Here is a 23,729-nt window from a genome sequence, read left to right on the forward strand (position 1 = left end):
CAGAGAGCCCCTTTTTCTTTAAGAAGATATTTATTTATCTTTTCTATTAAAAAAAAATGGAAAGGGGAAAATATACAACCCATAATCCTGTCACTGAGGTATGCTTTCTTCCAGTCTTGGTTTTTCAACACATTGCCAAGAAATTGTATTTTTAATATTCTGGTTATAGTATGCACATAATTTCATATCCTACTTTATTTGCCATTATATCATAAAGAATTTCCTGTTAAATGGCAGCAACAGCAACAATAAATAACTTGGCTAAGTTAAGCATATACCATAGATACCTTCACTGAAACCTTCATACCACCACTATGAAATTGTCACCATTTTATAGATGAAAAACCGAGGGTTAGAGAGCTAAATTAATTCTCAAATCCAAATTCCAGTCCAACCCATCTGACCCTAGAACCAAGACTCACAACTTCTATGTTACCCTCCCACCTTCCCAGGCCTCCTCTTTTGTTTTTAACAGCTGCATAATAGTGTGACCCAGAATTTACATGCTTTTTTCCTTGCTGTTACTCATTTAGAACATACCAAGTTTTTTACTATTACAAAATAACCCTATGATAAACATGGTGGACATAGCTGCCTTTTTTTTTTTTTTTTTTTTTTTTTTTTTTTTGGCCTTCCTTTGGGATAAATTCATGGGGTATAAGTCTAAGACTCAACATACATTGAAAAATAAGCAAAATGCAAAATGGCAGAGTAAGGACATTCAAAAAGCCTTTCCTCCAGAAAAGCAGTAAGAACACTGGCAAAATTATCAGAATAAACATTTTCAGAACTCTAGAAATTAATGAAAGGCTTGTGGCAATCTGTGGAAAAATCTGAATCTCAGTAAGAATAAGAGTTTTATGGCATTTTAATTTGCCTTATTCTCATTCACCCCTGCCCAATCAGCATGTGCAGAGTGAAAACCAGCAGCCACTAAAGAATGCATATGGGTCTGAACTCCATTAAAGCCCCTCTCCCAGAGAACTGTCATTATTTTTGCTATCTGGCAGTTTGCTGGAAGACCCCACTTGCCAGCCTATCTTTATTTGACCTGCTTTGCAGGCCAACAGCCTTTTGGGGGAGGGGGGCCAAATGCCTCTGATTATTTTGTTGAAAATAATCAGAGGAAATTGTTTAACATTTGCCGGAGGCAAATATAAAAGTTTGGCAAAAACAGGCTGACCAGAAAGCTTAGATTTCTGGGAATCTAGAAGGGTACTTGCAGGCATAGGGCCATAGGCATGCCCAAGGCACTGTGCATAATTTAAAAAGACATGAGAAGGCCCTAAGCTCTCTGTTGTGTTCATCTTGATATTCTATGTAAGCAAGAAGTGAAAGCTAAGGCAGCATGCTAACTGCCTGCCTGAGCATTAAAAGCGTACTCCAACATGCACATAAAGACCCTTGACAAAGACTGGGAGACACACTGGTTCCAGACATTTAAGGAAATATCAAATTATTAGTTGACAAATTAAGCTAACTGGGCAGAGGCTTCAGTGGTCACACATTACTTTAGAGAATCAGTTTATGAAAGTTACTATGGAAATAATAACAAACTATGGAAATGTGGGAGAAGAGGAGAATATAATTTCCAGTATCGCCTCATTATTTTAAATGTCAAGCTTTCAACAAAATTCACAATACATGAAAGGAAACAAGAGTATGACCCATACCCAAGAAAAAAAGAGTTAAAAGAAACTGTTCCTAAGGAAGTCCTGCTAGACAAAAACTTTGTTTTTTCATTAAAAAATTTTTAATGAATTTATTGGGGTAACATTGGTTAAAAAAATTATATAGGTTTTAAGTACACAATTCTATAATAGATTATCTGTATATTGTATTGTGGGTTCACCACCCAAAGTCAAGTCTCCTTCAGTCACCATTTATCCACCTTTACCTTCTTCTCTCTCTCCAGACTACCCCCCTCCTCATTACGCTAGTAATCACCATATTATTGTCTGCGTATATGAGTTTGGGTTTTGGGGTGTTTTTTTTTGCTTAATCCTTCACCTTTTTCACCCAACCTCCAACGCCCCTCCCCTCTGACAGCTGTCAGTCTGTTCTCTGTATCTATGAGTCTGTTTCTATTACGTTATTTTGTTCAGTAGATTCCACATATAAGTGAAATCATTTGGTATTTGTCTTTCTCTGACAGGCTTATTTCACTTAACCATGCTATTGTAAAAGGTAAGGTTTCTTTCTTTTCTACGGCTGAATAGTAGTTCACTGCATTAATGTACCACAGCTTTTTTATACACTCATCTACTACATGGGCACAAGGACTGCTTCTAAATCTTGGCCATTGTAAATAATGCTGTAATGAACATAGGGGTACATAAATTCTTTCAAATGAGTGTTTCAGGTTTGTTTGAATATATTCTCAGAAGTGGAATTGCTGGGTCATAAGTCAGTTCCATTTCTAATTTTTGAGGTAACTCCATACTGCTTTCCACAGAAGCTGCACCAATATGCATTCCCATCAACAGTGCATGAGGATTCCCCTTCCTCCATATCCTCACCAGCATTTCTTGTTTGTTGATTTACTGATGATAGCCATTCTCACAGGTGTGAGGTGATAGCTCATTGTGGTTTAAATTGCATTTTTCAGATGATTAGTGACATTGAGTATCTTTTCATATGTCTATTGGCCACCTGCATATCCTCTTTGGACAAGTGCCTATTCAGGTCTTTTACCCATTTGAAATTAGACTTTATTTAAAGTTGAGTTGTATACAAGGTGGGGGGCATTCCCCCCAAAACAGAATTATCTTCTGGAAGGTGGGTCCCTGGTAGTACAGATTTCTACTACTTGGGGAGGGTTCTAAGAACTCATCTGTATCAGTGTACCAGCTGGTGGTGTTGTGAGAGGCTGTGTTTGGCTTAAGTGAAGTTTTTTGAAGACTCTTTCAACATGCTTGCCTATTTCATCATGGGTGATTTAAGAAGGCATTTACCCACACTGGACTGATTGTTTAGCAGTTGTTGACCAGAAATGTCATGACCCCCATGGTCCACCCTTCCTATCTACCAGATCTCGCCCCAAGTGACTTTTTTTTACCCAGAAGAAAAAGGTCCTCAAAGAGAAATATTTTGCAGATGTGGAAGAGGTGAAATAAAAAAATAGTAGAAGCATGAAAAGGCATCAAAATCAACGAGTTCAAAAACTGTTTTCAGCAGTGGAAAAGAAAATCTCAATAGGTGTATTAGATCAAAAGGCAAGTACTTTGAAGGTGACTGAAGTTTAAACACGTAAGAATAAATACACAATTTTTTAATAAACAAATTCTGAATTTTTTGGGTCCCCCCCTTATAAGTTCTTTATACATTTTGGATATTAACGCCTTATCAGATATATCATTGGCGAATATGTTCTCCCATTAAGTGGGCTGTCTTTGTATTTTGTTGATGGTTTCTTTTGCTATCCAAAAACTTTTTTGTTTGAGGTAGTCCCATTTGCTTATTTTTCTTTTATTTAAATCAGTGGTTTTAAGTATCTTCAAATAAGTAAAGGAAAGTATGTCTAAAGAAATGAAGGAAAGAATAAAGATAATTGTTGGGAACCATACCACCTGTAGCCTTGCCAACAGGCGAGAAAGCCCCAAGGCTGGATCTGAGCAAGGAGGCCTTGGGAGAATAGGCCACTGAGGAGACGAAACCTGTCCCCTTGGTACCCTTCTTGGCCCTGGAGGATGGCGGGTTAGTTAATGACGGGTAAGACACCCTCGGCGGCAGGGACAACCTAAGATAGGCACAATTGCATAGGGGCCATCAGAGAAGCACCTAGGGGACATGGAGAAGGGGAAAAAGAACCTCATCCCTTGGCTTTGATATGGCTGGAGTTCTCATTCTATCTGAAGCAAGTCTCCTTATCTCTTAGCGGTTCTGTCCTGCCCACCTGGCTCAAACTTAAAACAATACTAAAGGCAGATACAGCCTTAAACTGGATCGGGTGGTTCCTGGGAGGGAAAACAGGCCTAGAGCTAAGTTCCTTGAAATATGTTTTGCCCTTCCCTCAAAAGCTACGATAACCTAACTGGCTAATGCTGGGAAGGATGTTTACATTATTCACAGACCCTGACCTGAGGCAAATCTCTTATGTTCCTTCAATTGTTACCTATGATTTCTATTTGTTTTCTATAAACATAGCCTTTGACATTGATAGATGAGCTTTGCATAGATGGTGTATATGCCTGCACATATGGTTCTCAATAAAAGCCACTGAGCACAGGGGCTCGAGGCCTTCTCTGCTAGAGGGAAGTGCCACCCTCTTCCCCTGGCAGACCGAGAGAAAAGTGTCTGGGATGACTTATTTTATTTCCCCATCTGTGATGACCTGGAGTGTACTCTGTGAGACCCGAGTCTGCTCTCCTCCACAGCTGGCACCCAAACAGGGACCCTCAGATCCAGAGCCCCATGCTGCCTCAGCTAGTGTCCAATGTGGGGCCCTCAGGACCTGTGCCTCCTCAGCTGGTGCCCGAACAGGGACCTGAAGAGTCTGCCTCAGATAATATCTCACCAAATAGAGAACATCAAAAAAGAATGATAAATTATATAAAAATGAACCAAGTAGAAATTCTGGACTTGAAAAATACAGTAACTAAAAATTTTTTAAAAATCCACTAGAGGAGCTCAATAGCATATTTGAACAGGCAGAGGAATCAACAAACGGAAAGATAGGTCAGTTGAGATGATCCAATCTGAGGAAAACAAAAAAAAAAAGAAAGAAAAATGAACACTGCCTCAAAGATATTTGAGACATCGTCAAACATAACATATGCATGATGAGAATTCCAGAAAGAAAAGAGAAATAGGGGAAGAAAGAATATATCAATAAACTTCAAAAATTTCCCAAATTTGACTATGAGATCCAAGATGGCAGAGGAGTATACAGAAGCTTCACTAACCTCCTCCCAGGACCAGTTTGGAATTACAACTAAATTGCAAAGAGATCATCCAGAATTAACAACTGAACAATAGTGCGAGAGAAGCATTATAACCATGGACAGATAGTATAAACACCTTCAACACAATGTGATTGGTACGGAATGCAAAGGAGACATGAGAGGGCAGGCTGGGCTTCCATGAACAGCAGCTGAAGTGCAGGAGGAATATTTCAGCAGCCAGGGGCTTCCTCTTGAGAAGTGAGGGTCTAAACCTTAAGCTGGGTACCAGCCCAACAGTACCAGAGCCCAAAAAAGAACCAAGAAAACATCCAGCTGGGAAAAATGGCAGGGTTTCTCTCTGCCAGGGACATACAGCTGGAGTCACAGAGAACCATTTAAAGGGCCAACATACAAAATTTCATTTGCAGCCACTTACCTTGGGCTCTGGCAAAGGCAGGGCAGAGTGGACTAGAGATGCCTGAGAAGAGACCAGGGACAGTGGCTTTGGGGAGAGAACTGAGAGTAGCCATCAGGATTTCTGTGTTGAATCATCCCCCATATAGCATGGGCCATCTTGCTCAGGCAGAGCATTGCCCTCCAAGTGGCATCAGCCTGAGGGGAAGCAATAGCCTCACCAACAGGAATTATTCTGTCCCACTGTGTGGTGTTTTAGCACAACTACTCATTACAGAGTGACTAGATTAACAACTGAAGGAGTCAGCCATAGAATGAGGATCCCTGGAAGTCTCAAACAAGCTTCTCCAGCCAGGCTGGGACATCATTTGACAATGCCAGAGACAGATCCCAAAAGGAAAAAGTAGTAAATACTAGATGCTTCTGAGGTGAATTCCACCACGGTCTTCTTCATAATTTAAGATATTTTCTCTCCTGCATAGCCTTTTAACATTCATTTCTTGTCCTTCAAGTTTGTGCATATTAAGTTATGAGATTTTATATTACAGTTTATTTCAAATCTCATAATTTTCTCCTCCCTTCTCTAACCGCATTTTACCTTCTTATTTCCTCTTATTTTCATTTTAAATTTTGTTTTCTCTCTTGGTATGACTTGTTTCTATTCCAAACTCTTACTATTTCTCTGCATTCTAGCCTCTCAAAACCAGTTTTCTTGTAATTAATTATCTTATATTCTTTTTCCCCGCCCTTAAACCACCCTTGCTCTCTTTCCACCTTTCTCAGTCTTTGCTTTCAGGTTGTGGATATGGTGGTTTTTGTTCCATTTCTTCAATTTTATCTTTAGGTCTTCACTATGTTGCTATTTCAAATCTAAAATTTTACTGTTCCCCTCTCCTACTCCATTCTGTCTTCTTTCATTCGCCTCAAATTTAAATAATGTTCTCCAGGTCCATCCATATTGTCATAAAGGGTAAAATTTTCTTCTTTTTACAGACTAGTAGTGTTCAATTGTGTATATGTCCCAGGGTTGTTCTATACACTCATCTATTGATGGACACTTGGATTGCTTCCATATCTTGACAGTTGTAAACACTGCTGCAATGAAAATAGGAGTGTTTATATTCTTTTGGATTTGTATTTTGGGTTCATTTGAATATATTCCCAGAAGTGGGATCGCTAAGTCAAAATGCAGATCCATTTTTAATTTTTTGAGGTATCATCATACTGCTTCCCACAGTGGCTGCACCAATGTTGGTGCATTCCCACTAAGGTGAAAAAGGGTCCCCCTTTCTCCACATCCTCGCCAGCACTTATTGTCTGTTGATTTACTGATGATAACCATTCTGACAGGTGTGAGATGATATCTCATTGTGTTTTTAATTTGTGTTGCTCTTATGATTAGTGACGTTGAGCATCTTTTCACGTGTCTGTTGTCCATCTCTATGTCCTCTCTGGAGAAGATGTACTTTGCCAATTTTTTAATTTTTTTTTTATTTTTGGGTGTTGAGTTTTGTAAGTACTTTGTAAATTTGGGATATAAACCCCTTATCAGACACATTGGTGAATATGTTCTCCTATTCTGTTGGTTGTCTTTTTATTTTTCTTAATTTTTTTTGATTGTTGATATTTATTTTTTTATTTTTAAATAATGTTTAAATTCTATTACAGTTGTCTCAATTTTTTCCCCTTTGCCCTCCTCCACCCATCCCACCCCATCCCCTGCTCCACAGTCAATTCCCACTCTGTTGTACATGGCTATGGGTCATTCATACGTGAACTTTGTTTACTCCCTACTCCTTCCTTCCACCATTTTCTTCCTTCACTTTCAGTCTCCTCCATGTTTCCATGCCTATGGTTTATTTTATTGAACAGATTCCAATTATAGGTGAGATCATATTATATTTGTCTTTCACCAACTGGCTTATTTCACTCAGTATATTCTCCAGTTCCATCCATGGTGTCGCAAAGGGTAGGAGTTCCTTCCTTCTTTCTTTTTTTTTTTAATTAAATGCAGACTGATCTTATTTATTTATTTATTTATTTATTTATGTTAAATGTCAAAATCCATTATAATGTTAAAAATTTTAAATCTATTATAAAGTCTCGGCAATTAAAACAACATGACACCAGCACATAAATAATCAAGTACATCAGTAAAATAAAATGGGCATTCTAGAAACAAATGTATATATCTAACAATTATTACATGATTATATTGATATTTCACATCAATGGGGAAAATAAGGCTTATTCTACACATAAGGTGCATGAACCACTATTTCTTGAAATAAAACAAATATAGAGTCCTATTTCACACATTATACAAAAAATATTTAGGTGAGTTAAAAATCAATATGTAAAATCTAAGGAGTATCAGGAGAACATACAAAATAATCTCTTACTTACTCTGAAGTAAAATATTCAAACCCAGAAGCTATACAAAATTGACAATATGACTATATTAAACATTTAAGATTATATAGTAATATACATATTTTAAAAAGTTACAGGACAAGTGATACAACAGAAACATATTTGCAACACATCTGAAAACAGGTTAATAGGTTTTTGGGTTGTTGTTTTTTTTAGGGAAAACGACCTACAAACATTTAATAAAAAATGGATAAAGAATACCAAAAAGTCATTTAAAGCTTTTAAAAATAATAGAAATAGGCAACAAATATACTAAGACAGGTTTACTTTCAACAAACACTAAAGTAACAATTAAAATAACACATCATTGTCACAATCAGATTAGTAAGTATTAAAAATATTGGTACTATCAAGTATTGGTGACTCTGAAAGGAACTGGGTATTCATAGACTCTTTCCTTTCATCTTAAAACAATCCTTTTACTATATTTTGCAGTGCTGGTTTGGTGGAGGTGTATTCTTTTAGCCTTCTTTTGTCTGAGAAACTCCTTATTTTGCCTTCCATTTTAATTGAGAGCCTTGCTGGGTAGAGCAGTCTTGGTTGCAGCCTTCTGTTTTACATTCCTTGGAATATTTCTTGCCATTCCCTTCTGGCTTGCAGTGTTTCTGTTGAGGAGTTAGCTGCTGGCCATACCAGGGCTCCCTTATATGTTACTACCTCTTTTTCCCTTGCTTCCTTAATGATTCTCTGTTTGTCTTTGACATTTGCCATTTTAATGATGATGTGTCTTGGAGTGGGCCTCACTGGGTTCCTCTTGAGTGGGACCCTCTGTGCTTTCTGGCCTGTGTAACATTTTCTCTCCTCCAATTAGGGAAGTTTTCCATTATTACTTTTTCAAAAAGGTTCTCTATCCCTTGCTCCTCTTCTTCTCCTTCTGGTGTCCCTATTATACAGGTTGTCCTGTATTTCCCTAAATGCCTCTTCATTCTTTTTGAGTCTTTTTTTATTTTCTTGCTCCTTCTGGGAGCTTTTTTCTACCTTGTCCTCCAGCTTGCTGATTCGATCCTCTGCTTCATCAAGCCTGCCTTTGAGTCCTTCTACGGTGTTCTTCAATTCAGAAATTGTATTCTTCATTTCCCCTTGTCTCTTATTGATAGTTTCTATGTCCTCTTTCATGATGATGTAGTTTGCAGTAAGTTCCTCGTCGTTTCCCTGTAGTTTTTGGTAGTTTTCTCTGAGCTTACTGAGCTCATTGAGCTTCCTTAGAACTGTTGTTTGGAATTCAATATCTGATAGTTTACTTGCCTCTATTTCATTTAGTTCTTTTTGTGGGGATTCCTCCTTTCCCTTCAACTAGTGGGTGTTTCTTTGTCTTCCCATTATTTGTGAGATTCTTCTTTTTTGCTTCTGCCTCTTAAGTTCTCTGTCTTGACTTCCTGACTTTGTGTTGTGAACTTCTATGGTAGGAGACTGCTGTTTTTTCTTTCTGGATCTGCCTCTGATGATGTCAGATGTTGACCCTGTCTGATCTTAGGCAGTCTGTTTGAGACTTCCAGGAATCTACTGTCTGTGGCTGTCTCCTTCAGTTGTTAATCTAACCGCTGTGCACTTAGCAGTCAGGCTTAGATGTCACAGGGCGGGGCAGAGTCCCTCCTGGAGGCGGGGTTATTGGGTCCTCTCACGTTGCTGCCAAATAGGGGAATAGTCTGCCTGAGCCAGATGGCTGCTGCCATATGGGGGATGAATCAGCACCAGAATCCTGCTGGCTACTCTCTCAGTTCTCTCCCCAGAGCCTCTGTCTCCAGTCTCTTGCCTTCAGTGTCTCTTGCCCACTCTTCCCCTGTCTTTGCTGGAGACAAGGGTAAGTGGCTGCCAATACAAATTCATGTGTTGGCCCTTTAAAAGGCTGTTTGCATCTCCAGCTGCCTATCTTTGGCAGAGCAACCCTGCCGCTTTTTGCACCTGGTAGTTATCTGTGCACTGTTCAGGTTCTGGTGCTGTAGGCTAGAGATCCCCACTTGTGGTTTAGACCCCACTCTTCTCAGGGGGATCCAACTAACTGTTTCAATACCCCTGTGGTGCTGCTGCCCGTTCGTGCCCTGTCTGCCTTCTGTAATCTCCACCGCACTCCTTATCAGTTAGGTTGTGTTAAAGCTGATTCTTCTCTTTGTCCAAGGTTCTAAGGCTCCTCTCTCAATATTTTTCAACTGTTTGTTCTAGGTGATTTCTCCACAATTTAGCTGTGATTGCAGATTGGTTCTGGGAGGAGATCGCTGTGACTTCCATTCACTCCTCTGCCATCTTGATTTTCTCTCAAGTTTTTAAAAAAACATTTTATTTATTTATAGAGAGAGGTAGAGAAACAGTGTGTGGGTGCATTTTGTGTGCCCGCTCCTGGGGATGCGGCCTGCAACCCAGGCATGTGCCCTACACTGGGAACTGAACCAGCAACCCTTTGGTGCACAGGCCGGCGCTCAATCCACTGAGTCACACCAGCTAGGGCAAAAAACACCACCATTCATTCAAGAGGCTATTTTTACTCCATTTTACGCCCCTGCCCCCTTTGTCAAATATTAATTGACCTTAGAGACTTGGGCTTATTTCTGAGCTCTCTGTTCTGTTCCATTGATCTACATGTCTGTTCTTATGCCTGTACCAAACTGCTTTGATTACAGCGGCCTTGTGTTATAGTTTGATATGAGGTATTGTGATCTCTCCTACTTTGTTCTTCTTTCTCAGAATTGCTGAGGCTATTTGGGGTCTTTTATGGTTCCACATATATTTTTGAAATATTTGTTCTATATCTGAAATATGTCATTGGTATTTTAATAGAGATTGCGTTGAATCTACAGATTACTTTGGGTAGTATGAACATTTTAATGATGTTAAAATGATGATGTTAATTCTTTCTTCTGATAAGTATGGTAGATGCTTCCATTTACTTATGTGCTTCTTAATTTCTTCCTTCACTGAAAATGGGAAGACAAACAACCCTTCATCGAAATGAAAGGAGGAATCCCCAGAAAGACTGCTAAACAAAATTGGAGCATCCAAAATATCAAATCTCAAGTTCAAAATAATGGTTATGAGGACTTCAAGGACATCACTGAGAACTTCAGAGAATTCCAGGGAAGCTTCAAGGAACTCACTGAAAACTACATCAACCTGTAAAAAGACATGGAAATTATCAATAATTTACAGGAGGAAATGAAAAATACAATATCTGAAATGAAAAACACAGTAGAAGGAAATAAAATCAGGCTAGATGAAACAGAGGATAGAATCAGCAAGCTGGAAGACAAGGAAAAATAAATTCCCAGAGAGAGCAACAAAACAAAAAAAAGACTCAAAAGGAATAAAGAGGGCGTAAAGGAACTGCACAACAACATGAAACATAATAATATCCATATCGAAGGAGTACCAAAGAAGAAGAACATGACATAGAAAATCTGTCTGAAAAAGTTCTGACAGAAAACTTCCTGAACTTGACGAAGAGAAAAAGTCACAGAAGTCCAGGAAGCACAGAGGGTCCCAATCAAATTGAGTACAAAGAGGCTTACTCCAAGACGCATCATAATTAAAATGGCAAAATTCAGAGACAAAGAGATAACCTTAAAGGTAGCAAGGGAGAAATAGATACTAACATATAGGGAGCCCCAATAGGGCTATCAGCTGATTTCTCAACAGAAACGTTACAAGCCAGAAGGGAATGGCAAGAAATGTTCCAATTAATGAGAAGCAAAGCCCTGCAACCAAGACTGCTCTACTCAGCAAAGTGTTCATTTAAAACAGAAGGCAAAATAAGGAGCTTCCCAGACCGAAAAAAAACAACAACTAAAAGAGCACATTCCCGCCAAACCAGCATTACAAGACATTCTAACAGTACTCCTTTAAGATGAAGAGAGAGAGATGAACATAGATATAAAGGAAAAAAATGGCAATGAATAAGTACATATCAATAATAACCTTAAGTGTAAATGGATTAAATGTTCCAATGAAAAGACACAGTGTAGTCGAATGGGTAAGAAAACATGACCTGCATGTATGCTATCACCAACAGACCACCTCAGAACAAAAGATCTACACAGACTGTGAGTGAAGGGATGGAAAAAATTTTTCCAACAAACAGACCAGAAGAAAAAAGCTGGGTAGCAATACTTATATCGGACACAATAGCTTTCAAAACCAAGACCATAAAAGAGACATAGAAAATCACTTCATAAAACAGAAGGGAAAAATTCATCGAGAAAACATAGTTAACATATACGCACCCAACATAAGAGCAGCCAAACATGTAAGGAAAATCTTGGAAGACTTCAAGAAAGACATAGAAAGCAACACACTTACAGTAGGGGGTTTTAAAACCCCACTGTCAACAATGGACAGATCTTCCAAACAAAATATCAACAAGGATATTGTGGCACTGAACACAACACTAGATCAAATAGACTTAACTGATTGATGTATGCAGCACCTATCACCCCCAAAAAGCAAAATATTCGTTCTTTTCAAATGCACATGGAATATTCTCAAAAGCAGACCACATGATAGGACACAAAACAAGCCTCAACAAATTCAAGAAAATTTAAATCATATCAAGCATTTTCTCTGCTCACAATGGCTTGAAATTAGAAACCAAGCTCAAAGGAAAAAACTCAAAAACAGTCAAATTAATGGAGACTGAATAACTTGTTATTAAACAATGATTGGGTTAACAATGAGATCAGAGAAGAAATTAAAAAGTTTCTGGAAACAAATGAAAATGAACACAGAACAGCGTATAACCCATGAAACACAGCAAAGGCAGTCCCGAGAAGGAAGTTCATAGCAATACAGGCCTACTTAAAAAAGATAGAAAATTTGAAATAAACAACCTAATCCTACATCTACAGTAACTGGAGAAACAACAACAGACAAAGCCCAGAGTGAGTAGGAGGAAGGAAATAATTAAGGTCAGAACACAATTAAATGACATAGAGACTAAAAGAACAATTCAAAGGGTCAATAAATCCAGGAGCTGGTTCTTTGAAAAGATAAACAAAATCAACAAGCATTTAAGCAGACTCAAAAAAATAAAAAAATTAAAAAAAGGAGAAGACCCAAATGAAATCAGAAACAAAAAGAGAAATTACAAACGATGCCACAGAAATACAAAGGATTCTATGAAATTACTATGAACTATATGGCAAGAAATTTGAATACCTGGGCGAAATGGATAAATTTCTAGAAACATATAATCTTCCAAATCTGAATGAAGAACAAACATTTCAAAAATATATGTGGAACCATAAAAGACCCCAAATAGCCTCAGCAATTCTGAGAAAGAAGAACAAAGTAGGAGGGATCACAATACCTCATATCAAACTATAACACAAGGCCGCTGTAATCAAACAGTCTGGTACAGGCATAAGAACAGACATGTAGATCAATGGAACAGAACAGAGAGCTCAGAAATAAGCCCAAGTCTCTAAGGTCAATTAATATTTGACAAAGGGGGCAGGGGCGTAAAATGGAGTAAAAATGGCCTCTTGAATGAATGGTGGTGTTTTTTGCCCTAGCTGGTGTGACTCAGTGGATTGAGCGCCGGCCTGTGCACCAAAGGGTTGCTGATTCAATTCCCAGTGTAGGGCACATGCCTGGGTTGCAGATTGCCTCCCCAAGACTGGGCACATGAAATGTAACCACACACTGATGTTTCTCTACCTCTCTCTCTTCTTCCCTCTCTAAAAAGAAAAAAATATTAAAAAAAATTTTTTTTTAAATGGTGTTGGACACCTGGACAGGTACATGCAAAAAAACAAAAGTAGACCATCAACTTACACCATACACCACAATAAACTCAAAATGGATAAAAGACTGAAAGATAAGCCGCAATACCATAAAAGTCCTAAAGGAAAACACAGGCAGTAAAATTTCAGATATCCCATGAAGCAATATTTTCACCAATACATCCTTTAGGGCAAGGGAAATAAAGGAAAGAATAAACAAATGGGACTACTGCTCAGCTAAAGAAAACATCAGCAAGATGAAAAGGGAAACAATTGCATGGGAAAACATATTTGCCAATGATACTTCAGACAAGGGTTTGAAATTCAAAATATATAAGGAACTCATAGGACTCACGACTCAATGCCAGGAAGACAAACAATCCAATTAAAAAATGTGCAAAGGACCTGAACAGCTACTTCTCCAAGGAGGGCGTATGGAGGGCCTCCTTTTATGCATATGAAAGGAGGATCAACATCACTAGCCATCAAAGAGATGCAAATTAAAACCACAATGAGATATCACCTCACACCAGTCAGAATGACCGTCATAAAGAGATCAACAAACAAGTGTTGGTGAGGATGCTGAGAAAAGTGTACCCAGTACACTGTTGGTGGGAATGCAGACTGGTGCAGCTACTGTGGAAAACAGTATGGAATTTCCTCAAAAAACTAAAAATGGAACTGCCTTTTGACCCAGAGAGTCCACTGCAGGAACTTTACCCAAAGAATTCCCGAACACCAACTCAGAAGAACCTGTGCACCCCTATGTTCATAGCAGCGTTATTTACAATAGCCATGTGCTGGAAACAGCCTAAGTGTCCATCAGTTAATGAGAGAATCAAAAACTGTGGTACCTTTACACAGGAATACTACACAGCAGAAAGAAAGAAGGGAATCATACCTTTCCCAACAGCATGGATGGAACTGAAGAGTATTATGTTAAGTGAAATGAGCCAGGCTGTGAAAGACAAGTGCCAAATGATCTCACCTATAACAGGATTCTAATCAATAAAACAAACCAACAAAATAAAACCAGAGGCATGGAAAGAAGGAACAAACTGACAGCGTCCAGAAGGGGAGGAGGAGGAGGTACAGGAGGAAAGAGGAATGGCCTAGTTAAAGAACAAGTATAAATGACCCATGGACATGGACAATAGTGTGGGGATTTATGTGGGAGCCAGGGGCAGAGGATTGGTGGAGCACAGGAGAACAATGGGAGAAAATTGGGACAACTGTAATAGAACAACAATTAAAAGAAAACTTCCCTAATTTGATGATAAAATACTAACGTGCACATCCAAAAAGCTCAGCAAACTCCAAGAAGGAAATATTCAGCAATCCACATCTAGACACATCATAATCAAACTAAGGACAAAGACAAAGAATCTTGAAAGTGGCTAGAGAAAAGTGACTCATTCACATATAAGTCATCCTCAATATGATTAAGAGATGATTTCTCATCTGAAAGTATAGCAGCCAGATGGTTATGGGATGACATATTCAAAGTGCTAAAAGTTAAAAAGAAAAAGCAACTAAGGATTCTATATCCAGCAAAAAAAAAAAAAAAAATGCTTTAAAAATTAAAAACACAGAATTATCACATGACCCAAAATTGTCTTACATGCATACCCTCCAAAATGGAAAACAGGTACTCAAAAAAAAAAAAAGAAAAGTACGTTTGTTCATAGCAGCACTATTCACAGAAGCCAAAATGTGGAAATAGCCCAAATGTCTATCAATCCCAAATGAAAAAGTAAAAGAAGGCAGATATAAAAAGCCATGTACTGGTGATTTCTTTTATATGAACTATCCAGAATACACAAGTCCATTGAGACAGAAACAGATTTGTGGTTCCCAGAACTGCAGGGCAGGGAGCATAGCAAGTAACTGCTTAATGGGTACAGGATTTCTGAAGTTAGATAGTGGTGATGGCTGTGTAACTCTGCACATATTAAAAGTGTAAATTTTATGCTATATGAGTTATATCTCAATTAAAAATATACATTAAATTGTTTGCCACACCCGACATGCTTATTTTGCTGCACATACATCAAAATCTCATTATTTTGTATATATACCTCATTTAAATATTTATTTCCTTAATAATGCATACAACATTGAACATCTTCCATCTATTTATTTATTAAGTGTATTTTCAGGAGACATTTCTGCATCACTTCTAGTCTGAGTTTGATTCCTCTGTCAGTACCATCCTCACCTTCCACTGACTAAAAACTGCTCTTAAGTGCCTCTTTGTATGCGGTCTAGTGTCTAACACAGTGGGAATGAGGGGAAGGGATAGAATAATATTTCTGTAACATCAGCACCTTTTAGGGGTTTTGTGTGCCTATCTCCTCAACACACTTCTGTGAGATGGCTGTTATTACTCTTCCTCTCATTTTACAGGAGAGGTCCTAAGCTTGGCTATGTTCTGTAGCTTGTTCCAGGTCACATAGTTAATGAGGCTTTGTGGGGTTATAATTAAAAGCCAACTATGGGTTTATCATCCACCTGAGATATGAGAACAATGCTCCATCATCCTGGGTTAGAGGTAGTGGTGATGTCTCTTAAATCCATGAGAATTTAGGAAGAGTCTGATATTCAAAGAACAGGAACACAACACATTTAAGTCCTATAGACAGATTAACAAAAGATTTGCCCTCTTGTAGTTTTAGTTCTCAAACCAATGAAAGAAAGATGATGATAGCTGTAATTATAGTACTTGACATTCTTTCAGTTTGCTATCGCTTTTGAATAAAGACATAAATTTACTGGATCCTTTGTTTCTCCTAGTCCTCCATTCATCAGCATCAGCTGAGCACTGTGCAAATGGCACTGGGCTGAAGCTTTCACAGGCAACACCGCATTTAATCCTCCTAGTAATAATGTGAGGGATAAAACTATCATTTTAGATATGGGGAAGCTGAGGTGCAGAGAGGTTAAATGGCTGCTAAAACATCACATGTGAAGTAAATGGCAAAAGGAGGAAGCCCAGAACTCTTTTCTTTGGTCTCCAGAGTCCTGTTCCAAAGCTGTCCTTTGCACTATGCTAGATATCCCAAGGATGGCTTCCACCATCCATCACCAGGGATAATGACTAGTCTGTTGTATGTCCCCAATGGTCTTAAAAAATACAAGAACAGAATATTGAGCCCAGTATCATCCACCTACTAGGATAGGGAGGAGAAGACAAACCTTTGTAATAGCTCTGCTCTCTCTCCTTTTGCCTCTATTTCAGTTACCTCTGTACAGTTCATTGATCCTAAACCTCTTCAACTCTTGTCAAATTTGACCACCATCTGAGCTATTATTTCTTCAGGTTCTTTTTTCTTTCAAACAATTCACAATCACATTTAAATACTTTTATTGAAAAACACAATTTTATATTTCTATCTAAATGAAAAACCAGTATTATTTGCCACAAGTAAAACTATAATAGAAGCCCTGCTACAACAAACAGCCTCAAGGATGTGGCTGCAAAACCTGTGCCTGAAGTCTGGTACACTGAATGCCCACACTGGAAACGTGGTTCAGGCTTGCAGGTCATGCTTGAGAGTCTAGTACATCTTGCACTTTTGTATTTATCAGCTGACTTTTATGCTGAACAAGAGACACGGGTTATGCCATAAACTTGGCAATGCCAATTATAAGTGTAACTTTAACTTAGTATCACAAAACTATGTGAAAATAACTGTTTCTATGAAAAGTAAGTTGAATTCTCTAGGAAGATGAGTAAAGGCAAATCTCTTTAAAAACTGGTGTTAAATTAGGTGCAGATAAAATCATAAAAGACTTCAGGGGAAGTTGTGAACACCTAGGGAAAAAAATTCAGCGGGCTCGTATTACTGGAAGAAAAGATGAATTGTGCAGAAAATTTTCAGCAAGTGACAGATGAAAAAAATGTCCCAGAGTTCCTGTGGCAAGTACCAGACCAAAGAGAAGCTATCTGTTGCTCAAACCTTCAACAACAGAATTAAAATCATTTATTGAGGATTTCTCCATGAAATTTACCTTGAGAACACCTCTAAAACACCATTCTAACTTATAAGATGCTATCTAGAGAAAGAATTGGTGTGGAGCAGGGAGGAGCAAGCTGCTTATGGACACAAAAAAGCCAAAATGATGACAGCAGCTGCCTAAGGTGTTACAACTGGTACTCACAAACTTTTTATTATTGACAAGCAACAAACTCAAGAGCTTTTAAAAACACAAATTCTGATCAAGAAGAAAATACAGAACATAGCTTGCATTACTAAATTAAGACCAAATGAATTAATAACATATACATTATGAGTTCCATTTTGTGTAAAATTGAAATTATAGGTGATACAGAAATCATTATATGCCTCAAAAGAACAGTAGGAAGAGGAGATAGGCCTGAATTCAAAATACAAAACTGCTCCTAAAGCCAAGATGCCCCAGATGAGCTTGGTCCAACTGCCAACATGTAGAAAGGGAAGCACAATGCTAAGAACATTGTGCCCATAATAATTCACATTATTGGTATTATTGAGTAAATATGCATGTATAAGTTTTAAGTTAAAATATTATGTTCAAGGTGACGTTATATGATTTTCTGCTGTAAGGGGCTTTTGATTAACAAATCACAGTCCCCTTTAAGACTCTAATACTGTAGCTACAAAAATAAACACAAAGAATACCAAAGAAGGCTCTTCTAGCTAGATGCTATTCCCTGCTAAAGGCTCAGAGTCTTGGTTACAAAGTCAGAGAAAAGCTAAGGACATTATAGCACCAAACAGACATTTTTCTGAACAGAAGAGAGTTAAGGATAACTGGAAATGGATTAATTACCTTCCTCAAACAACTCCACACATTATTTTTTCAAAATTTTTATAGTGGCAAAATACATGTAACAAAATTTGTGATCTTAACCATATTCAACTGTGCAGTTCAGTAGTATTAAACACATTTACACTGTGAGCCACCATCACCACCATCCATCTCCACAGCTGCTTTCATCTTGTAAAACTGAAACTCCATACCCATTAAATAATAACTCGCCATTTCCCCAGCCCTCAGTTTCTGGAACCATGACTACTCTCTATCTCTATGACTTTGACTATTCTAAGTATTTCATATAAGTGAAATCACACAGTATTTGTTTTATTACAACTGCCATATTTAACTAGCAAAATGTCTTCTAGGTTCATCCATGCTGTAGCATGTGTCAGAATTCTCTTCATTTTTAAGACTAAATAAGACCACATTTAGTCTTTCCATTCATCCATCAATGGACACCTGGGTTGCCACCACCTCTTGGCTATTGGGAATAAAGCTGCTGTGAACATGGTTGTACAATATCTCTTTCAATTCTCTGGGGGTAAATGCCTAGAAGTAGAATTGCTGCATGGTAATACCATTTTTAATTTTTGAGGAAACTCCATGCTGTTATTTATGGTGGCTGCACCACCTTACATTCCCATCAACATAGCACAAGAGATCCAATCTCTCCACATTACCACCAAATTGTTTTTTGACAGCAGTCATCCAAATGGGTATGAGGTTGTTTTCATTTGCATTACCTAATGATTGGCATTTTTTTAGTGAGCTTATTAACCAGTTGTATATATTTTTCAGAGAAATGTCTATTTAAGTCCTTCCAATTTTTGAATAAGTTCATTTGGGTTTTTGTAATTCAGTTTTAAGGAGTTCCCTATGTATTCTGATTATCAGATATATATATATTATTATCAGATATGATTTATAAGTATTTTCTCCCATTCCATGAGTTGCATTTTTCTCTGTTGATATCGTCTTTTGATGCACACATTTTCAAATTTTCATAAAATCCAATCTGTCAATTTTTCTTTTCCTTTCTTTTTACTAACTACGTTTCTCTGATGCTCTAATTTAATTATCCCTTAAAGCATGATGCTTAGAATTAAACATAGTCATTATTTAAATTATATTTTATTCATTATGCTATTACAGTGGTCCCAATTTCCCCCCCTCCACTCAGCACCCCACACTCCCTTAGGATAACCCCACACCTTTGTTCATGTACATGGGCCATGCCCATAAGTTCTTTGGCCACTCCATTTCCTCCTATATGATACTTTACATCCCCATGGCTATTTTGTAACTATCAATTTCTACTTCTTAATCCCATCACCTCTTCACCCATTGTCCCACACAGCCCTCCCAACTGGCAACCATCAAAATACTCTCTGTATCCATGATTCTGTCTTGTTCTTCTTGTTTGCTTAGTTTTTTATTTTTGATACACTTGTTGATAGATATGTATTTATTACTATTTTAATAGTCTTGATCTTCTATTTCTTAAATCCCTTTAACATTTCATATAATAATGGTTTGATGATTATGAATGCCTTTAGTTCTTTCTTGTCTGGGAAGCTCTTTATCTTTCCTTTGATTCTAAGTGATAGCTTTGCTAGATAGAGCAATCTTGGATGCCAGTCCCTGCTTTTCATGACTTTGAATATTTCTTGCCAATCCCTTCTAGCCAGTGAAATTTCTTTTGAGAAATCAGCTGACAGTCTTATGGGAACTCCTTGGTAGGTCACTAAGTGCTTTCCTCTTGCTTTTAAGTTTAGTGTTTTTAAGATTCTCTCTTTATCTTTAACCTTTGGCATTTTAATTATAGTGTGTCTTGGTGTGGGCCTCTGCAATCTTCTCTGGGACTCTGTGTTTCCTAGATTTATATATCTATATCCTTCACCAAATTAGGAAAGTTTTCTTGTATTTTTCAAATAGATTTCCTTGCTCCTTCTCTTCTCCTTATGGCACCCAATTTGAATGTTGGTATGCTTGAAGTTGTCCCAGAGGCTCCTTACTGTCCTCCTTTTTTAAAATTCTTTTTTCTTCTTGTTCTAATTGTTTTTTGCTTCCTTGTGTTCCACACATCACTGATTTGAATCACGCTTCATCCACTCTACTGCTGTTTCCCTGTAAATTGATCTTTATTTCACTTAGTGTATCCTTCATTTCTGACTGAATCTTTTTTATGCTGTTGAGATACTTGTTATGTTCCTTAAATATCCTTATAACCAGTGTTTTGAACTCTGCATCTGAGAGATTGCTTATCTCCATTTCATTTAGCTCTTTTTCTGGAGTTTTTATCTGTTCTTTCATTTGGGCCATGTTTCTTTGTCTCCTCATTTTGGCAGCCACTCTGTTTCTATGTATTAGGTAGAGCTGCTATGACTCCCTGTCTTGGTGGTGTGGCCTAATGTAGTATGTGTTCTGTAGGGTCCAGTGGCACCACCCCTGTAGTAGGTAAGTTGCAGGGTCCAGTGGCACGGCCTGCCCTATCACCCAAGCTGGGTACTCAAGGTGCTCCCTCTGTGTGGGCTAAGTACACCTTCCTCTTGTATTTGAGCCTTGATTGCTGTTTGCAGGTCAATGGGAGGGATTTACCCAGGCCCACCATTCTATCTGGGAGAAAGCTATCCAACAGCTCTCACCCTGATGCCAGATACTTCAGTTCCTCCCTGTATGCTGCTGGTGCCTTTCAAGCTGCTACCCCAGTGCTACAGCTCAGAGGAAGTTAGTCTGAGTAAGTCCATATGCGGGCTTTTAAGAGGAACTACTTGGGAATCCAGTGGCTTCTTCCACCAATTCAATCCCTGCTGTTTTTTACAGCCAGAAGTCATGGGGACTTATCTTCCTATTACTGGAACTCTGGATTAGGGAGCCTGGTATGCAGCTGGGATCCCTTGCTCCTGAGATATCCCTCCCAAATTTGTATCCACAACACATGGGTGTGGAACCAGCTTGTTCTGTATCTCCACCGCTCCTACCAGTCTGGATGGATGTGGTTTCTTTATTCCGTAGTTGTTGGACTTCCATTCAACTCAATTTCTGATGGTTCTGAGTGATAGCCGTTTCTATAGTTGTAATTTTGATGCAGTTGTGTGAGGAGACAAGCTGTGTTTACCTATGCTCCCATCTTGATCTGAAGTCCCCTACATATCCCAATTTGTTTATTTTTCTTTTGTTGGCTGAACCTTTGGTATCATATTCAAATTGCTGCCAAATCCAATGTCATGAAGTCTTTGCCCTAAGTTTTCTTCTGAGAGTTTTACAGTTTTAGGTCTATCATTTAGTCCTTTGATCCCTTTTGTACATAGTATTAGATAAGGGTCCAATTTAATTCTTTTGCATATGGATATCCAGGTTTTCCAGCAGCATTTGTTGATAGACTGTCCTTCCCCATTGAATGGTCCTGGCCCCCTTGTCAAAACTCATTTGAACATATATGCAAGGATCTATTTCTGGGCTCCTTATTCTAGCCTATTGGCCTATTTGTCTGTCTGCATTTCAGTACCACAGTTTTCATCACTGAAGCTTTTTATTAAGATTTGAAATCAAGGAACTATTCATCTTTTTCAAGAATGTTCAGCTATTTGGGGAAATTTGAGACTCCATACAAATTTTAGGAAGGGTCTTTCTGTTTCTACAAAAAAAAAAAGAAGATTGGAATTTTGATAAGAATATGTTGTACTTGTAGCTGGGGTGGTACTGAGTGTTTAACAATATTAAGTCTTCTTATTGACGAACATGGAATAGATATCCATTTATCTATGTCTTTCTTAATTTCTTTCAACAATGTTTTGTGGTTTTTATTATATGTCTTTTATCTCCTTGGTTAAGTTAAATCCTAAGTATTTTATTCTTTTTGATGCTGTTGTAAATGAAATTGTTTTCATAATTTCCTTTTGAGATTGTTCACTGTGTATAGAATGCAACTAATTTTTGCATGTTGACTGTATCTTGCTACTTTGCTGGATTCATTTATTAGTTCTAATGGTTTTTTGCTTACATATAAGGTCATATCATCTGCAAACAGAGATAATTTTACTTCTTTTCCAGTTCTGATGCCTTTATTTCCTTTTCTGGCCTAAACCTCTAGTACTATGTTGAATAAAAGTGGCAAAAGTGAGCATCCTTGTCTTGCTCCTCATCTTAGAGAAAAAACTTTTTGGCTTTCAACATTAAATCTCCTTAATAGTTATAAGTCTATTCAGATTGTCTATTTATTTGTGATTTAGTCTAGGTAGGTTCTGTGTTTCTAGGATTTTGTCCATATCATCTAGTTTATCTATTTGTTGGAGTACAATTGTTCATAGTACTACTCCCTTATAATCTTTATTTCTATAGAATTGGTAGTTATGTCCTCTTTTTCATTTCTGATTTTTAGTTGAATCTTTTCTCTCTTAATCTTAGTCCATCTGGCTATTTGTCAATTTTGCTGATATTCTGAAAGAACCAACTTTTGATTGCACTGATTTTCTCTATTGTTTTTCTATTCTCTATTTTATTTATCTCTGCTCTAATCTTCATTATAAAGTTGCTTCTGCTACCTTTGGGTTCAGTTTACTCTTTCCCTAGTTCCTTAAATTGTAAAGTTGGGTTGTTGATTTCAGATACTTCTTGCTCTTTTAATGTAAGAGAGCTATAAATCCCTGCACCTACAGCACTGCTTTCATTGCATCCCATAAATGTGGTGTGTTATTCTTCTGTTACTGTTAATTTCTAAGTGTTTCCTAATATTCTTTGTGATTTCTTCTTTGATCCATTGGTTGTTAATTTCCACAAATTTGTGAATTTTTCACTTTTACTCCTGTAATTGATTTCTAATTTCATTCTGTTGTGATCATAAAAAATATATTGTATAATATCTTTGTAAATCTACTGAGACTTAATTTGTGGCCTAACATATGGTCAGTTCTAAAAACTGTCCCACTGCTATTGAGAACATGTATACTGTTGTTGGTTAGACTACTTTGTGCATGTTTGTTAGATCTAGTTTGTTTAGGTCCTCTATTTTCTTACCTTTTGTATGGTTGCTCTAGCCATTATTCTGAGTACAGTATTAAAATCTCCAACTATTGTTGTAGAACTCTTTGTATCTTCAATTCTATCAGTTTTGCATCATATATTTTAATAGTCTGTCATTGATTAAGTAAATGTTTATAACTTTTATTATATCTTTTTGCTAGATTGACCCTCTTATTAATATATAGTGTCCTTTTTTGTTTCTTGCAACCTTTTTAATTTAAAAATCTATTGTGTCTTCATATAGTTACCCTTTGGTTATTATTTGCTTTCTTTTAGTTATTACTTGAATGGATTACACCTTTTTCCATTTTTTCACTTTGAATGTTTTGTGTCTTTGGATCTGACCTAAATAGTAGATAACATATGAATTGGGTCATATGTTTTTGTCCAATCTGCCAATGTCTTTACTTTAATGGAAGACCCTAATCAATATACATGTAAAGAAATTACTAATAAGAGATTTCTGTCA

At 37.5% G+C, this 23,729-nt stretch overlaps 1 protein-coding gene across 4 annotated transcripts in view; it reads right to left on the reverse strand.

The window, feature by feature from the left end:
- Nucleotides 1–23,729, reverse strand: part of EEFSEC (eukaryotic elongation factor, selenocysteine-tRNA specific) — a 328,850-nt gene that overhangs the window by 149,762 nt on the left and 155,359 nt on the right. The gene's annotated exons all lie outside the window — the stretch shown is intronic.

Source organism: Pteronotus mesoamericanus, unplaced genomic scaffold (assembly GCF_021234165.1).
Source record: "Pteronotus mesoamericanus isolate MK-2021 breed Mesoamerican mustached bat unplaced genomic scaffold, CSHL_Meso_final scaffold_118, whole genome shotgun sequence".
Classification (NCBI taxonomy): domain Eukaryota; kingdom Metazoa; phylum Chordata; class Mammalia; order Chiroptera; family Mormoopidae; genus Pteronotus; species Pteronotus mesoamericanus.